At 40.5% G+C, this 18,823-nt stretch overlaps 1 protein-coding gene across 1 annotated transcript in view; it reads right to left on the bottom strand.

Annotated features, from left to right (window-relative positions):
- lrrc4cb (leucine rich repeat containing 4C, genome duplicate b) overlaps nucleotides 1-17,846 on the bottom strand; it is a 46,489-nt gene extending 28,643 nt beyond the window's left edge. The window contains exon 1 of the mRNA XM_039796070.1: nucleotides 16,788-17,846. The gene's annotated coding sequence lies outside the window, so the exon portion shown is untranslated. The remainder of the gene's footprint in view (nucleotides 1-16,787) is intronic.
- Nucleotides 17,847-18,823: the final 977 nt, after the last annotated feature.

The raw sequence follows: 18,823 nt of genomic DNA, 5'->3' as shown, positions 1-18,823 counted from the left end.
ATCTGAGGAGCAGTTAACCATAGTCCTCATAAATCCACCGGAGTTTTTACATTACAACACAAAGAAAGCGGAAGGTAACAGACAGAAAAGAGTGACATCTGGCCGAATTTCCGGCAGCATCGGAGCAATCCCGGAAGTGGAACGTCATGGATATAGACTAGGCTGCAACTAACGATTATTTTTCATTTATTTATTTGATTAATCAATAGTTATTTGGTCTATAAAATGTCAGAAATTGTTGTCTGCAAAAACAGTTGTTTTATCTGACCAACTCTCCAAAACTTGATGTTCAGTTTAGGATCACAAGACAAAAAAAAGCAATCCTCCATTTAAGTGGCTGTAACAATGATGTGTTTGGCAATTTTCTATCATTATTTTATCATCAAAATAGCAATTAGATTATTTTTCAGTTTGGTTTAGTTTGCACCTTCTTGTCAGAAAAAAAAAAGAGTTCCAGCTTTAGATTTAGTAATTAAACCTTTATTCCTACATGGAACATTGCATGTGTAAATTGTGTATACTGGATTTCTTTTTGTATGTGACACAGCTTAATCCATAAATGAGGAGGAACAAATTATTTATTGAGGGCTTTAGATCAAAAGCCGATCATTGTTCTGCTTTGCAGCAGTCCGTGGCACACATTCACAAACGCTTTTATCCTTCATATTCTCAGGGTGACTAGTTTCTTCGATTAACATATCCGGTCTTGTGTCACGATTTTAAGTGGATGAAAGCGCCTGGCGGATGAGTGAATGGAAGATCGAGGGAAAGCGACAGATGTTGGCTGAAGTCACTGTTGCTCCTCTCTCTCTGCCCTGGTGTAAAAGTGGGTGTTCATCCCCTGAATACAGATGGCATTACACAAGCAATCCTCTAAACTGCTGAGACACGCTAACATGCTGCTGTCTGGAATGGCCTGCGTCTATCTCCAGTGCCTATGCAAAGCCAAACACCTTTTGTTAATCTCACAGCAAAGGGCCTCAGTTTAGGATACGGTTCAGAAGACGTTTCCTATTATCGTTTACTTACACTTAGTTTTCCAGTTTATTTCCTATGATGTCAGTGAGAAGAGGGGACAAGCAGTAACTGATGTAGAGCATTGGATCTCTTTGAAGCTGCCTGACGGTAGTCTCCACTGAAGAATCGATGCGTAATGGAAAATATTGCTTGAATGCACAATCATCTTAATACAATTGAATTGATGTGTGGCATTTCTCCTCTGGTCCCCTCTCTTGTGCCTTGGTGGTAGATTGTCCTGAACTTATGACAATTAACCTTGAACACCGTGGGGGACAGGAAAGGAAGGAGCCTGCACGATTTTCAATAATTAAATTATCCCTTCTGTTGCACATCTCAAAGTCCACTGCCACATTATCTGCCTCCCCAGTAACTGATAGATCAGGTCTTTGTTGTGCAAATGCCTATTCTTGTATCCTACCTCACCATTCAGACAGAGAGCTGCACCTGAATATGCAACTACTTTATAATTTAATACATTTGACATGCTAAGTGAGGTTTTATCCATTATACTACTATGTACACAGGTAACTTACATGTTTCTATGATTACATCTGTGTAACTTGACTTGTAAAACTTGTCTTGGTTTAAGACTCATAGTAGATGTTGTAAAGAGGAATGGAAACAGTGTGACACCTGAAAAAACTCCTTTTATAATTACATTATTTTGTTAAATACTATACTTGGACATTTAGTTATTTATATTCAAAATGACACATGCATTGCATGTGCCAGTAGGTGGCAGATTAAGCAGTCCATGGCACATTTCTGCCAGCCAAATAGAGGAGCCCAGTTGCAGTTGATAGTCTGAGCCCGGTTCTGCTGTACCGACAGTTTGTATGTTTTGTGAAGTCTTGCTGGTAAAATAATAAAAGTGAATGTTTTTCTTCAACACTCATGCTGTTGCACTCTGAATGGTGTAATAACTGCAATCGAGGTGTGAAAGAAAGTCAGTTTAGCTTCAGTTGCACATATATGTATGAATTGGAATTAGAAAAAAAAAACGCTTTGACTTATTGAGAACAATGAAGCCAGTGTTTGGATCTAGAAAAGCCAGATTACATCTTGAAGTCTCATTTTTACTGCAAGATGTAATTCTGAAAAACCCCTACTGAGACCGAACCAAAAACGAGACGGAAAATCAGAGGAGAGAAAAGACACTCTGTTGTAGTGCAAACAGGCTAACGTTAACGTCAAAATACACAAAGGTGTTGAATGAGCAATGTTGGTGCTCTGCTGAATCAAGACTTCCAATACGATAAAGTGGCTTCTGAACGATAAAGGTGCTAATAAGGAGGCAACATCTGTTATGTCAACATGTCAAATACATATTTAATAATCATGTCATGTCTGCTGCTGCTCTCATCTCATTTTCAGGTTGTGGATTCGGATTCAATACAATTGATCAAACCCCGACCCAACTCTTGAATGTCCCAAACTCTGTGAACCCCTATTTTACCGTAGATTTAGATTAAGTTAAACTTTACAAATCTCAGTGTTGAAATTCCCCCTTTTAATTCATCTTAACTATTTAAGAGCAGTGGCCAGTCAGGAATCAGTGCCATGGGGCAACCTGCAGTTCAGTGTTTAGTGCCTTGGTTAAGGGAAAAGGCACAAGTATTCGTAATATGACTTTCGGTTTGGGAGGAAGCCTGGGTGAACACAATGGCAACATTGCACACTTGCTGTGAGGTGACAGCGTGGCCTTTTATCCACCTCAGAATGATCCAGAAACAAATTTTTATGGATAATGTCAGAGGTCCAAAACAGCCGCAATATGTATTTTGCAGCAATGAGAGCCCAGGGAGTGGCATTCATTCATTCAGGTTGAGAAGTGTGTTTGGCTCAGTCAGGTGTAGGAAGCTTTCATGTTCGTGTCTGGGTGATGCAGAGAGCTGCCAATCATTCACTGAACAACCTACACACTTGAAAACTTCTTGTCCCAAGCTAATGCCTATTGATCACCATGAGTGAGGTAAAATTGTGGGCCATGCTGGCATGGCTCCACTCTTGAGAAAAACAAATCATTACACAAACCCAACACAAACGGTTGAGGTGGCTGACTCGATGTCCGCATTCAAGCTCACGTTCCTGCTGTGACAGTACAGTTAATCAGTAACAGCGTTTCTCAAAGAAAGTTATTACTTGAGGTATGCAATTCCACTGAGTACCATCACGGCATGATTTCTACAGGCCATTACCAAAAATTAACATACAATTTGATAAACCTTTATTAATCCCCAGAGGGAAATTCAGGTGTCATAGCAGCAACAGCAACGGGAATGAAACAAAGGAGAGCTTCAGGTAAGAGTACAGAACCAAACCAAGATAAGAATAAAAATTAAGATAATAAAATAATAAAGATAAAGTTATGACACTCAACAGCAATTTCATATTTTGGTCCCTAACCACATCTGGTCTGTTCAAATCGATTTCAGGCTCACAAAGGCACTGGATTGTTTTTGTGACCTTCAGTGTAAGGATTAGCTCTGGAATAGATAATACCCACTGTGGTGTAAAACACTGTTCACCCTAATGTGCCATAAGTCCACACTATTACAGTAATTGACCAACCGCATTGTAATCACAAAAATGACTGCACCTTCCCATTTGGCTAATGTAAATGAAGTGATTTTATATTTGTTAACTGAAGTCAAAGGTATATTTTAGCAACACTGCACAGACTGCATTCATTATTGCTGAGTGACTGTTTTTTTTTCTTTCTATTGACCTCATAGAATATTTCTTCCGCTGTGATACTATTTACACTTTGCATCAATACGATTTCATTGTTATTGCTATGTCTCCAGTCATGTCTATACTTGAAGAAATATAGGAGGTTTGAAGGTTAACAAGATTTTCTTTCATCCTAAACACTCACACACACAAACACACACACACACACACACACACACACACACACACACACACACACACACACACACACACACACACACACAGTCAGTAACACATGTACAGGTGTCTTGTGGGGCCTCCTTGCAGTGCTGCACTTCACTGTGGATATGCTCAGACAGAATATACGAGCTCGAGGGCTTGGAAGAGGGCCAGGCTCGTCTCCTCGATTTTGGGTCGTAAACGCGGCCTCTGCCCAACGACTGCAGGGCCTTTTAAAACAGGGCTCAGCTTGATTGGACACACTTCTGTTGCTCCGTCCCCGACTGCAGGCAAGCCAGCTGATCAGAGAGGCAGAACAAAGCTGGTCTCTTACAAGCAGGTCAGCTCTCAACCTCTTGTACAGTAAACATATATATTTATTTTTTTTCTATAAAAGACAGTCTTCGATTCACCACTGCTTGTAGATAGTGGAAACTGCTGTAAGGACAGCAGCCTAGAATTGTGTACCAAAAAGAATGTGGTACATATTGAGCCTCGGTAGCTCATTTGAACAGGGAACACAGCACCAGGATCAGGGATGAAAAGAAAGGACAATTTAAATGTGGGCATCAGGCAGAGAGAATGTGGAAGAGTTTCAAGTGAAAGTTTGGTTCATGAGGCCCTATGCATTCTGCATACGGCCTTGCTCACACTGGTGTTTTGAACGTCTAATTTGTTCATGAATAATACAACATGAACCATTTGGCTCATGAATATGAAATAGATGGAACCACAGGCTCTCCCCATAATCAACAGTCGACGCACACAGTCCGCCGTCAGCTCTGTAGCTCTGTAGCTCTGCACCAGCATTTCCTCTAGTGCATTTAGCCAATCGCAGCCGATCATAGCCTTAGCAGAATGTTGGTGTTGGTACAAACTGTCCGTGAATAATGTGTGAATACAGCGTCTTTCGTCGCCAAGGATATTTTAGTGGAACACAAGCGTTCTCCTTCTGTCTCTCTTTTTCTCTCTCTCTCATCTTCATGCACAGTCAAACGGTATTTAGAGTGTGACAGCCCTAATTCCCTGGACCACCAACTTTCTCTAACATGGAGCAAAAAATATGATTGCAATGTTTTATTTACTGCTGTTGGATAAACGGTGTGTTCACTGTAGAAATGACAGTGAAACATGATGCGGAGCTAATGCACCAACAATCTCTGCCCATTCGTTTACCCCGCCTGAAGCCGCATGGCTCTCCTCCAACATGGCCATATGCCCCTTAGCCTAGCTGCTCCACGCTGTATTGAATGACTCATGATACAGAGTGTACATATCATCACTACCCATCACACAACAATAATATTTGGGGCTGCATTACTTATTAGGAATTGGTCTTTTCATTGTTTTTGTGATAAACTGATCAATGATGTTGTTTAGAAAATGACAGAAAAATGTGACTCAAAGATTTACAATCATTGCATTTCTTCTGGAAAAAAGACTGAAATGATGGCTTAGTTCAAAAAAGTTGTCAATTTTCTTGAATAATTGTTTTGATTAAAGCTAAACGAAATCATTCAATTGACAGGAAGTGAATCAGCAACCTTTTGGTAATCAATCACTGAGTAATTCTCTTAGCAAAAATGCCAAACATTTTATGGTTTCCGCTTCTTAAATGGGAGGATTTGATGGTTTTCTTTGTCTTATAGTTAACTAAAATAAAGTTAAGTAAACTGAATATCTTTTTAGCCATTTGGACTGGTAACTTTGGACAAGACCTCTCTTTGGGCTTTGAAAAATTTTACTAAATGATAAATCGATCCACAAATGAATTGATAATGAAGATAATTGTTAGTTGTGATCCTTGTTGTGATATGATCTATTGAGAATGCAATATGAAAAAATCATGCTACTTTAATGTTGATGGTTTCCATGTTCATTTGATAAGGTACATGCTCCTCTTTGGGTTGGGATAAATTATTTCCCTTTTAAAAACATGTTCAAACCCAATGTATTAGCACAATACATTGCTGTCAAGCTGAAAACAGGGCTACCAAGGCAAAGCCTTTGTACTTGACGCATCAAATGGCAGAATACGCATATGGCTCTCTTTGGTGTAGGTTGGACTCTGCTGTGTAGTTGTGTTTTGAAGCAACATAAGCAGGAGCTGTGCAGACTTGTTGGTAAATGGCTTACACTATAGATTCATCATGTTGCACATACAGTATAAGCTGCCTGTTGTCTTTGCAGTGTTTGCAAGTATTTGATTCTCCTTTCCCTGCCCACTGTGTAAATAGCATTATGAGTCAAACAACAAAAAGTTGAAGATAGTTATACAGTTTGGAGCCATGCTAGTGGCATTGGTGATCATCTACTTTTCCTCTAGCGCCATCATGAGATTGTGTGAAATGTCTTGACAACTATTGGATGAATTGCCATGAAATACAGACAGTCATGTTCCCCTCATGATGAATTATATTAACTCTGTTTATTCTTTAGGTTTCCATATCCATATCCAGTGGAAAAATGTTAATTTGTCCAATACTGGATTTTATGACCAAATACCTGCAACTCTCATGACATCCCATCAGCCTGTTTAGTGCCAATTAGCACATAACACCACTATGCTTGTATGTACAACCTCACAGAGATGCTAGCATGGCTGTGGACTCTTGATCTTGTTAGTGTTCAAATGCCCAACATGACTACAATGTATCGGTGGAGGTTCTTTGGGTTGGGATAAACTCTTTGAGACCCATTATATTAACACATTACATGCCTGCAAATCTTTCACCGAAAAGTAGGATCAGATTTTATCTTGATATGAGGTATTATATACACATGTATATATATATATATATACTTTATCAGACCTGCCTTGCATCCTTGTTCATATTCTGTCAGAGAGGAAAGAAGAGTGAATAAAAGACTGAAGATTCTGAAGCCTGACTGGACACAGAAACAAGGTGTGTATTCCTATATCCAGTGATGCATCCTTATCCAATCATATGACAGGACCTGTTAATTAAAAACCTTGCACCACAAGTGGTAGGTAGGTTAGTCAAGAAGTGCCACTGTCTCTAATTTTATTAACTGGCCCTTATTGTTAGTCATTTTCATTACCACCGTGTGAATGAGATAAAGACCTGGGGATCCCCCTCAGTTTGTTTCCGTATTCCCTGTCTGGATAATTAAAGTCCAAGCAGCAGGTGCTAGTTAGCAAAGCTTGCAAAATGTAGCTTCAGCTGTGTATTCTCAAAGACATTACACGGAAACGCATAATGCTTATTACTGAGCTACAGGTGTGACAAATAATTAGGTGAGAAGTTTTTGCCACTTTAGATGATTGAAGAGCTAAAAAACATAGGGCGGTGACTAATGATTATTTTCTTTATTGGTAATCTGCTGATTACTGCCCTAATTAATAATTCATGTTTCTGTTTAATGAGAGAAAATAGTGAAAAATGTGACGTCTTAAACATATATGTATGTTTTATGTATTTACAATGATATAAACACATTTGAGAACTGAGAGCAGCAGCAGCAGAGACGAGAAGCCAACAGGCAAGTGTTATTTACATAAACTTCTGGTATACTTACAAACTTTCCAATCCATCGTTTTATGAGTACATAACCTATTTGTACTAGTGTAGAATTTTGGTATCATTTCGGGCATTATTAGTGGGGTAACTGACAAGATACAAGCCTGGATCCATTAGCCCCTGCGCTAAGCTATTCAGCTGATAACGCTAACTCGTCCAATGTCCAGCTTCTGGGGGGGTGTTTGGTGCAAAGGACCCTAGGGTGAAATTACTCCGAACCATCACTTTAAACCCAAGCGTTATTGAACCATGCATATAAGTTTAGATATACATTATGTGCTGAGGTTTGGATCTGTCTGTGTCTGAGATTTCTGCAGCCACCCAGTAAAATGGAGACTAATTGAATCTCCTTTGTAGTTTTCAAAGCATTAAAAAATCGCATTAGAAACAAAACCTCAATAACAATGTTTCTTTCCAGAAACATTTTCCACTTAGTCTGCTAACCTTCAGATGTATCATATTGTTATTCAACTACTAATAGCATCTTATTGTCTAATTTATGGCATATGTCCATCCTGTAATGTGCATGCTTCAGTCAGTTTTTGAGACAGCATTTTAGCGTTTAAAAAAATGTTTTAATGGAACTTATATTGAATAACAAAATGGTGTCTCGTCTTTTACGATCCTAACCTGCGGCTCAGCTGACCCAGACATTTTTTTAGGTTTGGTCACTGTAATGAATAAAACGTATCGGCATAGACTCAATAGGAAGACTGGAATTGCAGAAAAATGTGATTGGGACATCCATTATCTCCGATGATGTAAAATGGTAGCCTACAAATCTAGACGCACCCTATTAATTTGCAGCCAGGGTCAGTCTAACAACTCTCTGTTGGCTTGCAAGCTGGAAAAACCAAATTCTGGTCAGGCCAATCACATCGTGTATGGAGTCGGTGGGCGGGCTTAACATAAGAACGGCAGAGTTGCGACGGTTGCGCGTGAATTCCCTGCTACTTGAAAACAAAGAAGATGGCTGCTGCTGCTGGTGAACAGCGGCCTTTTGAATCGGCTTTGGCTTTGGCTACTCTGGAAGACTTGGAGTTAAAGTGATGGTTCGGAGTAATTCACCCTAGGGTCCTTTGCACCATGAACTTGAGCCAAACACCCCCAAGTAGTACAAATAGGTTATGCTCTCATAAAACGATGGATTGGAAAGTTTGTAAGTACACCAGAAGTTTATGAACACTTGCCTGCTCTCTTCTGCTCTCTGCTGCTGCTGCTGCTGCTGCTGCTACCTGCAGTTAGACGAGTGCTTAGGGCCGTCTACAAATTACTACACCGAAAAGAGATACAACAAAAATATTTATTAATTTAATGATTAAATAAGGTAATGTCTCCAAACTTACCTCAATTATTACTTGTCTCCTGCTAGTTATACTACAGCACTTACAAAAAAAAAAAGTTAAATTAAAAAATATTTTTGTTGCATCTCTTTTCGGTTGTTGTAATTTGTAGGGCCTAAGCACTTTCCTTTAACAACAGCAACAACAGCAGAGAGCAGAAGCCAGCAGGCAAGTGTTATTTACATAAACTTCTGGTGCACTTAAACTCCAATCCATCGTTTATGAGAGCATAACTACTTATACCTCTTGCTGTAGACGTTCTTGTATCATTTCGGGCATTATTAGTGGGGTAACTTACGAGATACAAACGTGGGTCCATTAGCCCCTGCGCTTAGCTATTCAGCTGATAACGCTACTCTAGCTAACTCTCCCAATGTTAGACCCAGGTGAAAAAAGCTTCTGGGGGGTGTTTGGCTCGAGGTCATGGTGCAAAGGACCCTAGGGTGAATTACACCGAACCATTCTTAAAAAAGAAAGATGTGTTCGGAGTTTTGCTGACCAGATACGGCAGAAGTTTAATCTATCAACTAGCGTTGCTCTGGTTGGCTATGAGTGTAGAGGGAATTTGAAAGACTTTATCCCGCCCCTCGGATTTGAGCCCTGCCAATGGTGAGTTCCCAGACTCAACATCTTGATGTGGGTCTGGCTTGTCAGGCTAGTAAAACAGTTAAAAGATGCAGAAAACATGGAATAGATCAAATTGTGTTGCAACGGTCCTTTAAGTACTCCAGCTGCATTGGATACTTGGCGCAGACTTAATGCATTGCACAAAATATGAAAGGGACTTTGTGTTATTATTGAGAATACAAGACAAAGAATGGCCTCGTAAGAGATTTTCTCTTTCTTTGCCTTTGAAATTGAAGGACAAAATGCTGTTGTGGCAAACAATGAGGTTCACCAATAACGTATTAATACATGGCAACAAGGGAACAAAATGTTCGAACAGCCTTGTTCAAGCCCAGAAAACACGGTGGATGAAGATCATAAAAGGGGAGAAATGTAGCTGAGGCGACTCCGGGCCACACACTAAAGAGGCAATCTTGTCAGACTTACAAGATTCCCTTCTCGGTTTAGTAGTGTTTGACTTGGCGCCAGTTACTGGGGTTTCATCTTTGCCAATTAAGCCAATCAAATGTATTCCAGCAACTAGAATCTGAGTGGTTTGCCAAAGCATTAATGAACTAGATATTCATTTCATTCTTACATTGATTTGTTAACTTCCGTCACCGTACCATGAATCACTCTGTTCATAGTGAGTTGCAACATGAAAGTCCATGCATGCATGACTCTAAGTATTGTTGAGATATTCTCATCAAAGACATCTGAGCTAAATGAACTGGCAGGAGATAACATGTATATTAATATGTGGGGTGTTAGATAAATAGGGGAAGGTTAGAGAGAGGCAGACAGAAAGAGGAGGGGGGCATTGAACATGAGAGAGATAGAGACTCATCATGACTGTCATCACTTCAGCTATTATCCCTAATTCTCTAAGGGAATATCTTAGTAAGGCGGAGTAAATTTGAGGCTGATAAGCAGACAATGAGATTTGCCCGGGCTTTAAGGCAAAGCCCTTCCAAGGGCTTGCTTTCACCTACTCTAGGTTTGAACTTGACGCATCAAATGGCAGAATACTCATATGGCTGTATTTGGTGTAGGTTGGACTCTGTTGTGTAGTTGTGTTTTGAAGCGACATAAGCAGGTGGGTGGCACATATAAGCTGCCTGTAGTCTTTGCAGTATAACAACTTAAATCATTTTCTTTTGCCCTCTGTTGGGTCTCTAACCCACAAAAAGCTGAATTAGCAAATATTATCATGCTAACATGCTTAACTAAGACGTTGGACATGGCATCAGCATTACCATAAAGCACAAAGCACCACTGGGCCTATGAGTACAGCCTCAAAGAACTGCTAGCATGGCGATAGACCTTCAATTTTCTTAGTGTTCAAAATATATTTACAATGTATCAGTGCCCTTATTATCAGAACATAAATATCTTATGTGAAAAAGGAGTTTCTTTTTCTACCACAGACCAGAGGAAGTGAAGGAATACTTCTCCAATAGTTTAAACTATTTTTTACTACCAAACACTATTTCCCTGTAGGGCTCAAAGTAAGCTTAAAGGTTTGCAGCTTTCTGCTTTGCAGAGGACGATAGCTTTGATTTGTGGCAGTTCCAACATGGATTCCAACAGCTAACCAAGGTGGTGGTTACAACAAAGTATCAAATTGTACACCGGAACTTTTGAAGTCCATCCTGCAGCATAATATTCTTCTTTTCACTGTCCATCCATATTCTCAGCATGTTCCAGACTCTTGCTAGCGTCATATTTTGGCAAACAAATTGACTGTTTGGAACATACTGACCATACAGATGGACAGAGGAGAAACAGATTATGCTGCAGGAATTTTGAAGTTTCTATAGACACTGTTACTTTTTTCCCCTTGTGATAATTATTTTTTTTTTTTATTGAGCTGTGAATCCAAGCTGCTTTTCCTCCATGAAGATAGATTGGGTCTCACCTACTCTGTCAGTTTTTTTGATTATCGTAGCTAGTAACTGGCCTTAGAAGAGCTATAAATAGCCATTTCAGCCTCATTAACATTTTCTGTGACCATTGCATGTCATGCATTTGGTAGCGTCAGCCTCAGTAAATTGTACATTCCTCAAATTAGGGTTCAAAAGCAATTTTGAATGAAGTACTGAATCATTATAAAATCAGAATCCTGTTTAAACCCTTTTTTCGGTTTAGCCGTCAACAAGTTTTAGTAACAGAATTCTTCAATATAAACCCATAAGAGAATATATTAAATAAATATCAAAAGGCTACCATTGTAACAATTAAAATCCACTACATTCCCAGTAAGTGTTGATTTGTTGTTGCGGGCCAAAAGACATCTAGATACTAAAATTGAGCCAAATTGTTATCGATATCTGGGTCCCACAGCCATTGTTTCCACAGTATTAAAGTGACTATATTTGAAGTGATGGTTAGGACGTAACCTGATGCGTCAGATGCATAACACAGAACCATCTGAGAAGTTGCCCTGAACTGTTTGGAAAAGGGCAGGCAAAACTTAAACTCTTGAAGAAGTCAGTCAGGAGAAGAGCGAACATATTTTTACCATCAAGAAAAGCCTTTAGTGCTGTTCTTTGCTCTTCCGTCAATAAAGATAATAAAGGTCTGATATAACTGATGCTACTGCAGCATCTATGCAAACATTTTAAGGAGCCGCCATTGTTGTTGTTAACAAACAGTTTCCCAGCACACACACCTAAACCCCGCCCGTAGCTGCCAGTTGCTCCTTAGTAGGCGCTGATTGGTCTGGCCGACTCTGGACCAGACACAAACACATTACTTGAAGCCTGACAAGATTTAAATGTATATAATATATTGTGATATGTGATCCCGTGATTCTCGCGTGATCTTGTGATATTGCGAGAATCCAGCTGCCGTTCAAGGTAAATTAGGATTAGGTAAATTAGGACTATGCTTTTCATTGAAATATACTGTAGCCATTGAAATGCTCTTAAACAACAGCTGTTGAAATATCAGGGTGGTACGTTCCGCCCAGTTTTAACTTGGATGTCTAAACATCTTTTGACCTGCGAATCAATACCATGCTTACTGGAATATTTCTGAATACTGCTGAATTCATGATCACTGTCCCTGAATGTTTTCAGTGTTGTTGCTAATAAAATAGGGAGGGAATACAATATTCAATGTGAGATTTGTTTGACTTGACTAATCAGAGTGTTTTATCAACATGGGATCAGATCCAAAATGAGCTATCAAACCACAGCCCTACACATTCCAAGCTTTATCTACCATTGTGATATGTCTTGATTTTGTTCATGTTACTACTATCTGAAGAAAACTTGTGAAAAGGAAAAAAAAGAAGCCATAATTGCCTTTTGGACACTGTTTACTGTGATTATGCATTCTACAGCAGTGGGCGGTACTCAGATGTGCCTCACATCACAGCAGCACCATACATATAATCACAGAAAATAGTGTCTACTCCAGCAGTATTGCTAAACTGTACATGTGTAGGTTGTTGGGAGTATGTAGAGGAATCTATAAAGGGCATTATGGCATTTGCAGAAAGTGGCTGGTTGCTGAAGAGGCAGAAACATGGTACCCGTAGCCTGAGCATACTCTTTCTATCAGAAGCTCTCACTGGAGTTGATGGCTGGTTGCTGCTGCAGGCCACAACAGACACATAGAACACAAAACAGATGGTGAAATAAGGCACCAAAGGCTGCAGTCAAAACAGTGAATGTGTCATAATGACATTTATGCCATAAGTTGTGATTTTTGTCAGACATCAACACTGTCACTCTACATAAGACACACTTATTGATAATAAACCGTAGTGGTACTACAGGCACACACAAGCAGATACAGCCTCTTCATACTGTACATCACCACGTTAATATTTGTTGATTTAGAATGGCAGACTTGTGAATGACACAGAGCAGGATGCGCTGAATAATCCCCTTTCTGGTGCACAAAGGCATAACTTAAGCTGCTACAGTGAATACTAAGTCTCTCCAGCCTGGCATGCGTTGGTCTCTTTCACACCCGAGCGGTTCAAGTCGTTCAGATTGGCCTGTCTCTTCACTCGACACAAACACATGTTTTGTGGAGGTACCACTGGAAAGATAGAGAGTGCTATCTATCAAAATGGAGCCGACTGGAAGTCAGTCTAATCTCAAGCTGCGTCCCATTCACTTATTTATGTCACACAGCGACATACATATACGTACAGAAATGCACACAATAATTCTGGATTAGTTAAGATAAAAAGCACAGGCCAGTATTTATTTATTTTTTTCACTCTATGCAGACGGAACCTCAGCCATAATTTATCGCCACTCCCAACGCCAATCCTCATATCACACAGAGAAGTATGCAGAAGGCCAAGACGACAATATAAATTGATGAAACGACAAAACAGTGCCCCCGTAATAGTAAAGCATATTCTTGAAAAACACTGACTGCCCCCTTCAATCGCCAAAAGTATAAGTGCAATGAAGTAGATAGTAATTTGAAAATGAATCAGCATTTTTGCTTTTGACAGATTGAACCCCAAGGTTTTCAAAATGGGCAATTGTATCCTAACATAATACACCATCATTATCACCAAATAAAAGAGAAGTTGGAACCAGATTATATTAGGTATTTTGCTTGACAAAGGATCTTTTTTGTTGCCCATTAATCATGTATCGACTAATTGTAATTATTGTAATGACTTTTAGAAATTCATCATGACTCCTAGTTTGACTGACAGTGTGAAAGATGTGAAACGTGCAGTTTATTCCATGCAGGTGTGTGAATGGTCCTTAAAATGACTCGGTGATTAACATCCCACCATGCTTAGCGCTGTGTCTAAAAACCCTAGGCAGACCCAGTTGCTCGTTATTTCGTCTCCTGTGGCTCAAAGAAGAAATCCATGACTTTTCTAAGAGGGCTGATTGTTGAAGTATATTTTGCTGGAGCTTGTGTTATGTACATTGTTTGACTTAATGATGTTTCACAATTGGAAAAATGCGGCTAAGGTAATGATGGCACGAAAATATGTTGAAACGACATAACCACCTGGGTAGAACAGACGCACATAGCCCTCGACTGTGATGTCTGTGCATTATTCCAGATGCATGAAAAAAAAAACAGACATGGCACTATGAATCAACTCACTATAAATGTCTGTCACAAGAAATTTAGGGAGCAATAGTATGGTGGAACTGCATCGCGTCAAGCCCTTATTATACGTACAGTAAATTCGTTTTTCTACACAGCAGGTTGCACAAGAACCAGCGGTGGTTTACTGAGGGTAAAAAAAAAAACTCATTTGGTTAGATGAGTCACCACTCACCCTGTTCTGAACCAGTGGTTGACTACATGTGTGTCACGCATGAAAGGAAATCTATTCGCCCAAGTGCTTATTTCCCACAGTGAAGGCTTCTGTCAAAGCTGTTCTGGTGAGTGGCCCTGGCATGGTGTACATCTATTTGGTCCCTTAGCAGGCAGGTGAATGCCAAAAACTAGCAACACCTGCCATGGTGATCACATCCCTTATGTCTTGCTGTTTCTGCCTTGATGACTGAGGAATATTACAAGAGGACAAACGCAAATCTACAGGCCATGACGGGTCCCTGAGTTAAGCATGGAGATCATGTTTACCACGCTGGCAGTAATGGTCACCAGTTCTCAGCCAAGCAGAACACTACACTTATTCTACAAAGAATGATTCTGACTGGAACGTCTTGTAAAAATAATTCTTGCATTTCTCTAGTTGAGCTTCAGGTTTTTTCAGAATCGTAAAGCTCAGTGTAGCAGCTCAGGTGGCTCATTCTGACCTAATGACCTATTGAGACACTTATTGATTGGTGGCCTTAATTTGAGTGGTTACCATCGTATTACTGTGCACTGACATAATCCAGATCTAGAACCGAATGTAACGCCAATTTAAAATGTAACTGTAAATCTCACTGTTAAAGGACCGTTGAAAATTAAATAAGGAACAATCATTTTGTTTCTGCATATATGTTGGTGAGAACACAACTAATAATTTGATTTAAGACATTTTTAAACTTTAAATGATCATTTTACTCTACATTTTCAGACATTTAAAGAGCCCACTGATACTAAGGAATAAATGGTTGGATGTGAAACAGGCACTATTCTTCCTACTATTTACAGAAACCTTTGCTGAAATATGCTGTATTTAAGATGTTCCAATTCACCATTCAATCATCAAACTTCCAACCCCATCAAGCAGACTATAGGTCAAATACATAACGGGTAGGGTATGCTTGTATATGCATGCAAATATTGTGTTAACCAACCCTAAATGACAGCCCCATCCTTCAACACTTTGACTGTGTCCTTCATTTTACAGGCTGGTTGTAAAATCGCCAGATGTGCATATTATAAAAGTGTACACTTGAGGATGAACCGGTTCAGGTTTAAGTGGAATGCCTTTGGATGCAGCAGCGCGAGCAGTTTTAGATGTGATGTCTGCTTCAAATGCAGCTCCCTCTACCCATTTCAGCCAACACACAAGTATTTTCAGCATCAAGGCATTTTCAGCACCTCCCACTGATGGACAGCGCCTATTTATTTAAAAAAGAAAAAGAAAAGAAAAAAGGCCTGTATTGCTAAAACAACAACTCTAGGATTTGATAGTTTACATTTTAAAATGCTCCCTGTACTTCTGATTGACCTGCTCAGGCTGTGGAAGGGAGAAATGACAACCTCATTTCTGAGTATCACCCATGGGTGGCTTTCATGTTTTTTTTTGTTTTTTTTTGCAGACATACTAGGTCAACAGGCAGAACAACAAATGAGAGAGAAAGGAAATGTGTACAAGCTGTGTGCATGAGCAGATTCTGTAAAATAAAGCTTGACCTGAAGCTTTTGCTTTGCCACATTCCCACTCAAAGCGCCCTTCCTGAGGGGCCAGCCTGCCCACCTGGCCAATCCGGCGCTCTTTCTGCTGCAAACGTGTATGCTGAGAATACCTGAACTGAATTTGAATTACCATATGACGTAGGCCTTTTTCTAGCAGTAATGTCCTGCTGGCAACAGGGACTACCACAGACCCGTACAGTCTCAACCAAGCGCTCAAACACACAAATTGTTGCACCAGCTACCCCCCACACCTTCTCAACCTCCTTTCTGTCCCTATCCATCATATCTCTCATCTATATATCTCTCTAGCCTATAACACACACACACACACACACATTCAGAAACACGCACAATCACTCACGCACAAAAGAGGATGCGACAACTATCATAACCTACCTATAGAGAATAAAAAAGGGCATCTCAAAAAATAAAAGTATCTTTCTTTAAATTGAAGTCTGTAAGGCAACCACAAATCACGGGTGAAATGGCGATGGATCGGTCTACATGGGGATATACAACAGCATATCACACCGAATAGGCTCAAATGGACTGAATTAAATGGAATACTTACGCATTTTCTCGAATAAATGAAATCGACGTTGAGAACAGCGAAGGAAAAACCAGCAGGGCCACGGTCCCCGTTTTCAAGATTTGCAGTACGAGCGAGGCACAAATCTCCATGTGAAAGGGATTGGAGGCTGCTGCAGTCCGCGTCTCTCTCGATCACAAGTCAAGATGCTCGCCTGCGAAACATTGAGAAAGAGTTGCGTGGATCTGCGGTGCGGCCACCATTCCCTCGGATGCAATGAGCGCCGATGAAAGCCCTCAGAGGAGCAGGAACCCCCTGGACTTGAAGATATTCCTCTGGACTGAAGAGGATGGAATCCTGCAGAGTTTTTAATGGGGGGATCAAGTCTGTATAGGCCCTTCTTTCCCCCAAACCAGTCACAGTCCAAAATGTACTCCCACTGGTGGTTTCCTCCTGTGAAAGACCGCTAAATCAAATTTCACAAACAAAAAAAGAAAAAAAAAAGAAAAATACAAATACAACCGAAGTGGACTAATTCGTGTGGATTTACTAGTCAATCTTTTAGTTTTTTTGTTGTTGCGAGTGTCATTTACTCAAAACAAATGAACAAAACCATGGACAGACATGACAATTAATTACCTATTTAAAGCATTGTTAAGGTCAGCGCAGAAAGGGGCGCAGAAGCGTCCTACAAAAAAATCCTGAGAACGCCTATTGGATCAAATTAAGGATATCCGTCCCACTGCAACCATCACACGCGTCGCATCAGGACAAATGGGTTGCCATAGGCTGCTCTAAAAAATCGCAGAGCATATGGCATACAGTAGGATATTTTCTATCAAGTAGAATGGGAAGGATCCACGGGATGCTATTCTTCCCCCCTTCCCACCCCCCTACTAAAGCAATTCGGTGTATTGATTACATAAGCGCAGCTATTAGTAATAATTCCGCTTGTCAGGGAGAGTGTGTCCGATCCGGCTGGTGTGGCAGCATCATCATCATCACCATCCGTGTGTTCCAAATAAAGCGGGTTTTTTGCCACCGGCTCCTAATGGTTCCCCCGCTCGCTGCAGTCCATGACTTGAATAGAGAGCACGTTGAAATCACGGTCTCCAGGCACAGATCTGCCACGCGCGTGTGTGCGAGTCACGTGTGTGTGTGTGTGTGTGTGTGTGTGTGTGTGTGTGCGTCCGTGCGTGTAGGTAGGTAGGTATAGGTAGGTGCGTGCGTGTGTAGGCGTGAGCGTGTTCCTGTATTGCCCAGGGACCACTTTAACTTTGACCACTTTGCTTGCGGGTCCATCTGCCCATTTAATCACCCAGCGGTCGTCAATTATCAGGGATCAATCGCATTAACGCATAAAGCCCAGATCTCATGTCTCTGACTGTTTGTTTGTGTGTGTGTGTGTGTGTGTGTGTGTGTGTGTGTGTGTGTGTGTCCGTGCGCGTGCATGTGTGATTCAATTGTTGATGAGGTATGGTTGCCACCTACAGGCGTTCGTCTCTATCCAGTCACCCAAAACGGACCCATTTCACCGTCTGAATCCACAAATCAATTCACATTCAACATGTAGAGGTCTTATCAGTTTTCCTTAACAATGAAAGCTCCACCATGTTACAATCAGCTACAAAAGAAATCACGATTAAGTCTTTGGACTCTACTGGAACATGACATTATTTTACCACCTGCTGTTTTTCAGGAGCACGTCTACATGCAACCACTGTATTCCGTTTTACAAATGCTGTCAGGAGCAGACAAAAGTAACCAGGCAATGTGGCATGAAAGCTTCTTACTGATTTTCTTTACTGCTGATGGTCATAAGAAGGGACATCTTCATCCCCTGCAAACAGCACTGTGGAAGACAGGGTGGCACTTCTGGGTAAGGAGGCTTAGGGACTTGGAGACCTTTAGACAAACTAGTGAGTGTGCATTCATTTCATCTGAGATGAACAGCGTGTCTCATGATGGGCCGCAAGTCAGCTACGTGACAGAGTGGCTCCTGGTCACTGAGATCACACTGCTTTATGAGAGTAAGAAAGACCGAGAGAGAGAACCCAGATTAATAGAAATCAGTCATA

This window comes from Perca fluviatilis, chromosome 3 (assembly GCF_010015445.1).
Source record: "Perca fluviatilis chromosome 3, GENO_Pfluv_1.0, whole genome shotgun sequence".
Classification (NCBI taxonomy): Eukaryota; Metazoa; Chordata; class Actinopteri; order Perciformes; family Percidae; genus Perca; species Perca fluviatilis.
The sequence above is the reverse complement of the archived record's forward strand: the minus strand, read 5'-3'. Positions and strand labels throughout refer to the sequence as shown.